We start from the raw sequence: 10138 nt of genomic DNA, 5'->3' as shown, positions 1-10138 counted from the left end.
CACCAAATAAATAAATAAATAAATAAATAAATAAATAACTCAATTAAAAGTTGGCAAAAACATCTGAATGAAAGTGAAGATAGGCTTTCAGACCTTAAAGACACTGCTGCAGCTAGTAAAAAGCTAATGAAAGATCTCTGAAAACAACTAGGATTCAGGAAACAATAATTCAACATCTGCAAGATGATATAAAGATTAACAACATAAGATTAATAGACATCAATGAGAGAGAAGTCAATACAAATGATACAAAAAGAATATGGGCAGAAGTAATAGCAGAAAACTTCCCAAATATGGGTAAACAATCTGACATTCAGGTAACAGAAGCATATAGAACTCCAAATAACATCAATCCAAATAAAAAACACACCCAGACATATAATAATCAAAATTTCAGAATTCAGCACAAGAAAAGTATACTTAAAGCTGCTAGAGAAAAGCAACAGATCACATTTAAAGGAATCCTCAACAGGATAATGACAGACTTCTCTTCACAAACCATCAAGTCAAGAAGAGCATGGAGCAAAGTACTTCAAGTCTTGCAAGAAATTAAATTCCAACCCGGAGTGATATACCCTGTAAATCTCTTTCAAGTTTAATGGAGAAGTGAAATACTTCCATGACAAATAACAACTAAAGAAATTCATGGCCAGGGAAACAGCTCAGTGGAATAAGTGCTTGCTTGGCAAGTGCAAGGTCCTCAGTTCAATCCCTGGTACCACCAGGGAAAAAAAAAGAATTTGGCTGAGCTTTTGCAAGGGCTCAGTGACCTTCACTTGAATGCAGGAGAGCTGGTGGGTTGGCATCATGGACAGAGCTAAAGAAAACTGCATTTCAGGGTCTGTAAAGACCACTGCTTCCCTGGGTGACCATCTGAAGTGAGCCTTGGTGACACATCCATTTCCTTCTCAGCACCAGTCATCTGGAAGCAGTGGCCAGGCCCAGCGGGTCCTGTGTCCTTCCAATGCCCCCCAGTGGGTTCCTTCTCAAGTGCAGATGCTTATCATCACTCAGAAACAGCACAGAAGCAACTGCAGGCCACCAGCAAACCCTGTCCTGCCCACCAGCCAGTGAACAATTCCTAGAAGAGTGAGCAGCCCCAGCTGGTGGCTCCCAGAGATCATCCTAAGAAAGAAGTGAAATCAAAACCAAAAAAATAAAGACTCCAAAAAGAGGCAGTAGACTTTGGAGGACTTTGATATTAGTTGTCCACTAGGTAAAGAGAAGTTTGGCAATGTTCATTTGGCAAGAGAAAAACAAGCAAGTTTATCCTGGCTCTGAAAATGTTGTTTAAAGCTCAGCTGGAGAAAGCAGGAGTGGAGCGTCATCTCAGAAGAGAAGTAGAAATACAGTCCCCCCTTCAGCATCCCAACATCCTCTGGCTGTATGGCTATTTTCAGGATGCCACAAGAGTTTATCTAATTCTGGAATATGCACCACTTGTAATGGTCTATAAGGAACTGCAGAAGCTCTCCAAGTTTGATGAGCAGAGAGCCTCTCTGTACATCAGAATTGGCAAATGTCCTGTCTTACTGTCATGCCAAGAGAGTTATTCATAGAGATATTAAACCAGAGAACCTGCTGCTAGGATCAACTGGAGAGTTGAAGATTGCAGATTTTTGGTGGTCAGTACACGTTCCATCCTCCAAGAAGACCACACTGTGTGGCTCCCTGGACTACCTGTCCCCCAAGATGATTGAGGGCCGGATGGATGATGAGAAGGTGGACACCTGGAGCCTGAGAGTCCTTTGATATGAGTTTTTGGTCATGAACCCTCCCTTTGAGGCACACATTCACCAAGAGACCTACACAAGGATATCACGGGTTGAATATACATTCTTTGACTTTGTCACAGAGCGAGCCTGGGACTTTATTTTGAGGCTGCTCAAGCATAATCCAAGCCAGAGGCTGACTCTTAGTGAAGTGCTTGAACACCCCTGGATCATAGAAAATTCCACCAAGCCATCACCTTGCCAGAAAAACCAAGCAGCAGCTAGCAAGTCATCTTAGTCATGCAGGGGGAGGGATCCTTGGAGCAAGGCTGCTGTGTAGTCTTTGGGATGTGCTCCCAGAGCCACGTTCCTGTTGGCTCCTGCTCCACTCACAGGCCACAGAAGTGTTACTTCTCTCCCTAAGCCTGTGGCACCCTGGCCCCCCTGCTCACAAAGCTCCCCTGCAGTAAATGTGACACTCTGTGAAGGTGCCTCAAAAATCATGCTGCTTTGACCAGGTGCATACAGAGGCAGAACTCGGTGGCAGCCATATGGACAGCCCATGCCAGGGGTCCTCGTGTGAGAATTCGGAGTCTGGTTGTCAGGAAAGTGATTGCTTTCCTCTGACTAAATCAGCAAATGTGCTACACAGTAACTTTCAAGAACTTGAGTGTGTGTGTAACTTGTTGCGTGGTCAAACCTAGGACAGGTGTTGGAATGAATATGATTCTTTTAAATACTGAAGATTTCTGTATGACAACCTTCTTTCTGTGCATCCTGTTGTGATGCTTTCATTGTTGATTGGCCCTGTTAAGCCTGACCAGGTCTCTGGTCGTCCTTAACCACTATGCAATAGAACACATGCTCCACCTTTGTCTCAGGAATTGCATGGGATACACAAGTGGCCTGATGTCTCAGAACTTTTTCTAAATGTTTAGGGCTCTTTTATTGCTTGGAGTTATGGCATGTGTGCAAACTTGTTAAATGCATAAATAAATATACTGATCTACCTGGAAAAAAAAAAGAAATTCATGATGACAAAGCCAATCTTACACAGACTACTAAAAGATATTTTAGAGAGGGATCAAAATGACCACAGCTCTATGAATGAGAATGGAAAGAACCCACCAAATAAGGCGAACAATTAAACACAGGTGAAAAACAGGTAAACAACAGCAGGAAAATAATATGTCAAACATAAGTCAAAACATCTCAGTTATAATCATCAATGTAAATAGACTCAATTCACCAGTTAAAAGAAATAGACTGGCAGAATGGATTAGGAAGCAAAATCCAACAATACGCTCTGTACAAGAAACACACTTAACTCACAAAGAAATTCATAGGCTGAAAGTCAAAGGATGAAAAATAATACTACATGCCCCACAACCTCAGAAAAAAGCAGGGATAGCAATCCTGTTTGCAGATAGTCTGAACTTCAAACAAATAATGATCAAACAAAATACACAGGGCCACTACATACTAGTTAGGGGAAAAGTACAAGGAGAAGAAGATAACAGTCATATATATATATGCACCAAATATGGGAGCACCTAACAATATAGACAAACCTTAAAGGACATGAAAAATGTAATATCCAAGACCACAATGTCAACAAGAGACTTTAACACCCCCTTATCCTCAAAAGATAGGTCAAGCAGACAAAAAAATCAGCAAAGCGGTAGCAGAACTGAATCAGACCTTTGAACAAATGGACTTAGTGGATATATGTAGAGTGTTCCACCCAACCACATCAGAATACACATTCTTTTCAGCTGAACATTGGATGTTTTCTAAAATAGACCACATACTAGACCATAGGTCATGCTTCAGTATATGTAAGAAAACAGAAATTATCTCATGCATATAATCTGACCACAGTGCAATAAAACTGAAAATAAATGATAAAAAAACCCACAAAAACTCATGAACACATGGAAATTAAATAACAACCTCCTCAGCATCCAATGGGTTAGAGATGAAAAACAAAAAATTAAACAAAATCTACAATCCAACAAAAGTTCAAGTATATCTCATTGGAATTTATGGGATGCAGTGAAAGAAGTTCTGAAAAGGAAATTTATAGCTGTGAACTGACAGATTAGGAAAGCAGAACAAGAACAAATAAACACCCTAATGCTGTTCTTCAAGTATCAAGAAAAAGAAGAGCAAACCAAGCCCAAAGCCCAAAGACAGGAAGAAATCATAGTAATTAGAACAGAAATTAATGCAATTGAGAAAGATAATACAATACAAAGAATTAGCAAAACAAAATAGCTGGTTCTTTGAAATATGAAATAAAATTGAATGGAACAGATTAGATGACACAGTTACAACTGCAAGCATGCCCAGCCATCTTATCTTTGACAAAGGGCCAAATATGTTCACTGGAAGAAAGACTTTTCAACAAATGGTGCTGGAAAAACTGGCTCTCCATATGCCAAAAATTAAAGATAGACCCAGGTCTATCACCATGCATTAAACTAAATAAAATGGATTAAATATCTGAATATTAAAACACAAACACTAAATCTACTGGAAAAGAAAGTAGGAGGAACTCTTAAAGATATATGGGTAGGCAAACATTTCATGAACAAAAATCAAACTGCACAGGAAAGATTTGAAAGAATCACCAACTGGGACTTCTTCTTATTGAGAACTTTCTGCACATCAAAAGATGTTACCAACAGGGTGAAAAGTTAACCCACATATTTGGAAAAAATCTTAACCCATAATCACCTAGACAAAGGTGTTCTATCTAGATTATATAAAGGACTAAAAATAATTAGGGCACCAAAATTTAAAGACCAAATCCAAAAACAGACATCTGCAGTGAATACACACTTCTCAGAGGAAGAAATACAAGAGGCAAATAAATACATGAAAAAGTTCTCCAATCACTGGCCATTAGAGAAATGTAACTTAAAATAACATTGAGATACCATCTCATCCCAGAAAGAATGACTGTCATAAAGAAATCAACCAACAACAAATGTTGGAGAGGCTGTGGGGAAAAAGGAACCCTTCCACTCTTCTTCTGGGAATGTAGACTGGTACAACCTTTATGGAAATCAGTGTGTAGACTCCTTAAAAAACTAGGACTGGAAATCCCATTCAATCCAGCTATTCCCCTTCTGGGAATTTTCCCAAAAGAACTGAAAATATCATGTCATAGTGATATATGTGCACCTATGTTTATAGCAGCACAATTTGTGAAAACCAAATCTTGGAAGCAACCAAAATGCCCATCACTTGAGGAATGGATGGAAAAGATAAGGTATTTTTATACAACGGGATATTACTCAGCTGTAAAGACTGACAAACTGGAAGCCTTCATATGTAAGTGGATGCAACTTGAGGTTACACTCATAAATGAAATAAACCAGACCTGTATGTTTAAATATCATATTGTCTCCCTAGTGTAAGAACCCAAAAGAAAAAAATAAAACCTGAGAAATGTAATGGATACAGTTAAATGGAAAGAAATAGAATTTAAGGATTAAACAATGAAGAGGAGAGAAAGGAGAAAAGAGGAAAAATGGTAGGAGAAAAAACATACAAGAATATGTACAAGATGGATGATGTGATTGTACTAAGAATTTCCATCAGTTCTATGAAAATAGCAGTTAATGTGTAGCATTCTTACCTTGACTAATTCTGTATGCAGACAATTTCATTCTAAGGAAGTACATTGAGGACAGCAATGTGTAATACAAAAACTATGTTTGAAATACCTGTCATCTTAGTCTTGTACATGTGTAACATTTCTAATGCCATATCAATTATTACCATACTCTATTTATAGCAATTTTTTAGAAAAAGGTAATAAAAGAAAATGAGAGACAAGAATAAAAATTTATGATTTCTTGAAATCATGTGGTAATATTCAATCATATGTCCCATCTTGGGTAACTATATCTGTTAATCTGAGCAACAGACTTGACGATAAAAAGAGATAACATATTGTTCATTATTAATCATGTATTCTTGTTTCAAACATCTGTATATATGTATTGTTGTATGTTACCCTGTTTCTGTATTTGTTTCTCTTGCTTTTGTTTTTGCTCTTGAAAATAAAACAAAATTGCAACAATAAGTAAACAAATAAGTTGTTAAACTGGAAATATGTGCACTGTATCCCAATTTCTATGAAGAATCTCTTTGAGAGCCTCCTGTCCTCTGCACTGGACCACAGGGCCCCTCAATAATATATGTGTCCTCCCACCTGGACGGGCTTCAATCACTTGCTTAGTTAATAACGTCCAGATCCTACTGTGGACACAGGCAACTATGTGGACACAGTCTAGGGTAGAGATTTCATCCACACAATGAGACATCCAGACACCTTCATGGAGCAGGCAAGAGAAAGGGCCTATCCTGGACAGGGACCTGCAGAGCTGCCCCTCCACTCTCACTGTCTGTGGGGCTGAGTCCTGCCCCAGACACCACAAAGAATGCACAGTACATGCCCTGAGCTAAAGCTAATTTGTGTAATAGGCAGCTATCATCAGCCAAGGATCATAGGGGCCTGAAAAGAAGCCCACACACCCCGGGGCTCAGTTAGCATTCCTGGGGCACCCCTACATTGTGCCATGCCCTTCTCTAGACTCCATACTCACTACACAACAATATAGATGCTGCCCTGTCTTTCCCTGCTACCAATACCTTCTACCTCAATGTTTTGCTATGGAGCCTCCCAGTCATGGTCTGAATCCCTAAGAACCATGAGCCAAATTATACCTCTCATGCCTCAAACTGTTGGGGTCAGGAATGGTCTCAGAGATGGGAAAACTGACCAACACATCAACTGGATGTCACTACATGACACAGGACTTGGAGTTCTGCCCTTCCCTCTGGCCAGTTCAGGAAAGGGGCTCAGCAAAATGTGTTTGATGTGCATCGCACTGGGCTTCCCCAGGTCAGCACAGAAGAGATCTACCGGTTTCACCAAAAGGACACATTCAGTTGATGCAGAGGTCCTCAACCCGGACCCCAAATATGTGTGAAGAACTGCAGTAGTGTTAATAATCATGATAAGGATAAATATCTGTGCCCCAATAATATTTCTGTGTCTATTCTTGGACAGTGGATCACACATGTTTTGATTTCAGTGCAAGTATATAAGTATATGTACAAGTATATTTGAATACAAGCATATAAGCACTGTATGAAGTGACATAATGTTTTCTACACTCCTAGACACTTTACAGAATCTTCTAGCTGTTTCTCTAAGCTCCATTTTACTATCAGAACATAAGCACAGAGCAAGATTTTCAGTTCAGGCTTAGTTAAGGGAGCTGAACCTGCTCCACTTCTCTGCATATTAAAAGTCCCGCATCTCTGTGCTGCACAGGGAGGTCAGAGTGAACACAACTGTCACGGTGTGAGGCTGGACTCTGTCCACACTCTACCAAGTGACAGGTTTGAGAGTCACTTGGAAGTGAGAAGTCCACTTCCAAGGGGAGACAGCCCAGAAGTCCTGTTATGACTCTCCATCATCAGCAGGGGACAGCAGAGCTACAGCCAGGAGAACAGTGACAGACTAACAGGGAAACTTGCAGTGCACTGACTGTACAGTCTCCCCTGCTTTGGGTCCCAATTGTGACTTTAGGTCCACCCTTGCTTCAGTGACAGGAAGCTCTTGGTTACACAGAACCATGACCACACACCCTCTGGCTTAGCCCTGTGTAACCACAACCCTGGACACCTCACCAGATCATGGCATGGCCTCTGATATTTAACAAGGATAAATGCTAAAAAATCATGCTACATCAGTAAGTTCCAACTGTAATAACTGAGATAGATTACCCAATGCCTATGCCTGAAAGAAGGGGCACCATTCGGCAGCTCACAGTTTCAAGGACTTCATTCAGTCCACAGCCAGCTGGCTCCATAGCAGAAAAATTCACAGCAGAAGGCAGTGACAAGACAAATGTCCTAGTCATGGCCTAGAGGAAGCAAAGGAAGGAGCAGTGCCAGCGAGGCAGGGCCTGGAGTCCACACACAGTTCACAAGGTCATGACGCAGGACACTCCTTGTTATTCTTGAAAGTGTGCTCTACTGTCTCCCAAAGTGGGTCTGAATCCAGGCAAACTGACACAGTGCAGCTTCACCACCACACAAACCCCACTGCTTGTCTCCTGGGCCAGAGGAGGTCACACAGGAAAAGACACAACCTATGACAAGTGTGGATAAATTTTTGAAAATTCTATTTTGCAAAACTTGATGCATCTATAAACTCATGCTGTCATTTTTGGTTTTGTTTTTCTTTTTGTTGTGGTTGTTTGTTTATTCTCTTTAGCTTTTGTTTGTTTTGACATTAGGGTTTTGTGAAATTTCTCTGGCTGGGCTCAAACTTATGAAGCTTCTGTCTCAGGCTCCCGGAATGTGGGGGTTACAGGAGCACATGATCAGTCCCCAAGCATAAATGTCTTATATGAAGGGATTTAACAAATACTCTAAAGAAACAGGGCCACTTTCCAATTAAATGACACACTTCAGATCAACATGCATCTCAGGGACCAGGGATGAAGAGGAAGGAACGTGCCCATAGTCCAGCCCCAGCTGAGGCAGGTGACATGGTCGATCCCTCAGAAAGACTGAGCTCAGCCCATGGCCAGGCATCTGGAGGTCACAGCCCTCCTGAGCTTCATCTGTCACATATAACAGCCAAGGAGGGCTGAGACAGGGCCCCTGGAGTCAATCTATGGAAGGTAACTGTGACTGGAACCTAGGAGCTAACACTGATTCTTCTGCCCAAAGAAGAAACTGGAGCAAACTGGAGCTCCACCCTTCAGCCTGAGCCTGTATTTCTGAAGACCACAGCTGAGAAGAAAGTTCCCTGAAAGTCTTCAGTGCTGAACTCCAGGGGAAGAGTCACTTTGCATAACTACCAAACCCTGGCCCAAGGGACCCAGGGGGAATAAGAGAGGCCTGGGATGACCCAGCTTGCTGCGGACTTCAGGACCCAGAGCCCTTGAATTTCTCCATCATGCCTTGGACTCATCTCCTGCTCCTGCTGCTTTCTCTATGCACAGGTGACCAGCCCAGACCTGGTCCCCATGTTCTTCCAGCACAGGGCCTGAGCTGCACCTGCTCCAAATTATGAGCACAGCCCAGGCATAGTCTGTGAATGGGTTTACAAATGGGTTGTTTCTTCATGGTCTCTTCTCTGTTGTAGGTGCCATGGCATCCTATGTCCTGACACAACCACCTTCAGTGTCGGTGGCCCTAGGAGAGACAGCCACCATCACCTGCTCTGGAGAGGCACTGCCAAAAAGATATGCACATTAGTTTCAGCAACAGCAGCCAGGGCAGACTCCTGTGCGAATAATATACAAAGATAGTGAGCGGCCCTCAGGGATCTCTGAGAGATACTCTGGCTCCAGCTCAGGGATAACAGCCACACTAACCATCAGCAGAGCCCGGGCTGAGGACGAGGCTGATAATTACTGTTTGTCAACAGACAACAGTGATAAATATTGCACAGTAATACAGATAGATGGGGAACTGAGACCCAAAGTACTTAGCTGCTTGAGTTAACACTCTTTCCCCATCACCAGGAAGACTACAAGCAAAGCCATGAGCAGGTCTGGTAGAGCTCACCCACATAAGATAAATTCTGCCCTATTTTCCAGTCTTCTAGATAGGCTCTGAGCATGATAGAACCTATTTGGAGTTCTGAAGAAGGGGACATCCATCAGTCATTATCACCCTGGATTTCTATATGATAGTGACTGAGCCCCTGCATTGCCCAAATATTCTAGATACTTCCTAGAAGACCCTGATTTATTTCTAAAGTCCCAAATCCCATGGCAGTCTGGGATCCTGAATGGAGCAAAGTGGTGCAGTAGACTCCTGAGACCTCCCTGCGTCCCCTCATCAGCAGTGAGTGACCCACCAACCTACACTCAGACTTCTGTCTCACCCCAGAAGTGCCCGCACTGGAAAGTCCTATGCATAAAGAGCTCTGCCTTCCCTACATGCATGTCCTTTCTCAGAATATTTCACTTTAATGAGTGTCTATGGCCATGAACACAAAATTCCACCCCAACATAGGATGCCAGCAAGGGTTTCCTGCTTTAGAGTTCCCTCTATGGATGTTGAGCTCTTCATTGCTACCTTCTAAGTGACACTTTATTCACTGTCCAGTATCTTCAGGACACTGCAAGGTTTGTGCAGACAGTAGGAAAACAAAAATGAACTGTATCCAAGCAGGACACTGGAGAATTTTGAAGGCACTCTATAACCAGAACACACAGGGTCTTCCCCTAAATTCCCATGATGCTTATTTAAATGCAGCAACTATGGCGGACATTTCCTCACACTTTATGAAAACAAAATCAGAGCCTGACATACTTCTCAAATATCTTCTCAAAGATTGACTTACATAAAATGGTAAGATCCACAGAGCGCTAAAATTAAAA

General features: G+C 41.9%; 2 protein-coding genes and 1 pseudogene across 5 annotated transcripts in view; all 3 read left to right on the top strand.

Annotated features, from left to right (window-relative positions):
- LOC101585743 (immunoglobulin lambda-1 light chain) overlaps positions 1 to 10138 on the top strand; it is a 734743-nt gene that overhangs the window by 409420 nt on the left and 315185 nt on the right. The window lies entirely within an intron of this gene.
- LOC101592830 (immunoglobulin lambda-1 light chain-like) overlaps positions 1 to 10138 on the top strand; it is a 475660-nt gene that overhangs the window by 160066 nt on the left and 305456 nt on the right. The gene's annotated exons all lie outside the window — the stretch shown is intronic.
- LOC101589298 lies at positions 805 to 2010 on the top strand (annotated as a pseudogene).

Source organism: Octodon degus, unplaced genomic scaffold (assembly GCF_000260255.1).
Source record: "Octodon degus isolate 3935 unplaced genomic scaffold, OctDeg1.0 scaffold00079, whole genome shotgun sequence".
Taxonomy (NCBI): domain Eukaryota; kingdom Metazoa; phylum Chordata; class Mammalia; order Rodentia; family Octodontidae; genus Octodon; species Octodon degus.
Note: the sequence above shows the minus strand (reverse complement) of the source record. Positions and strands in the feature narration are given on the sequence as shown.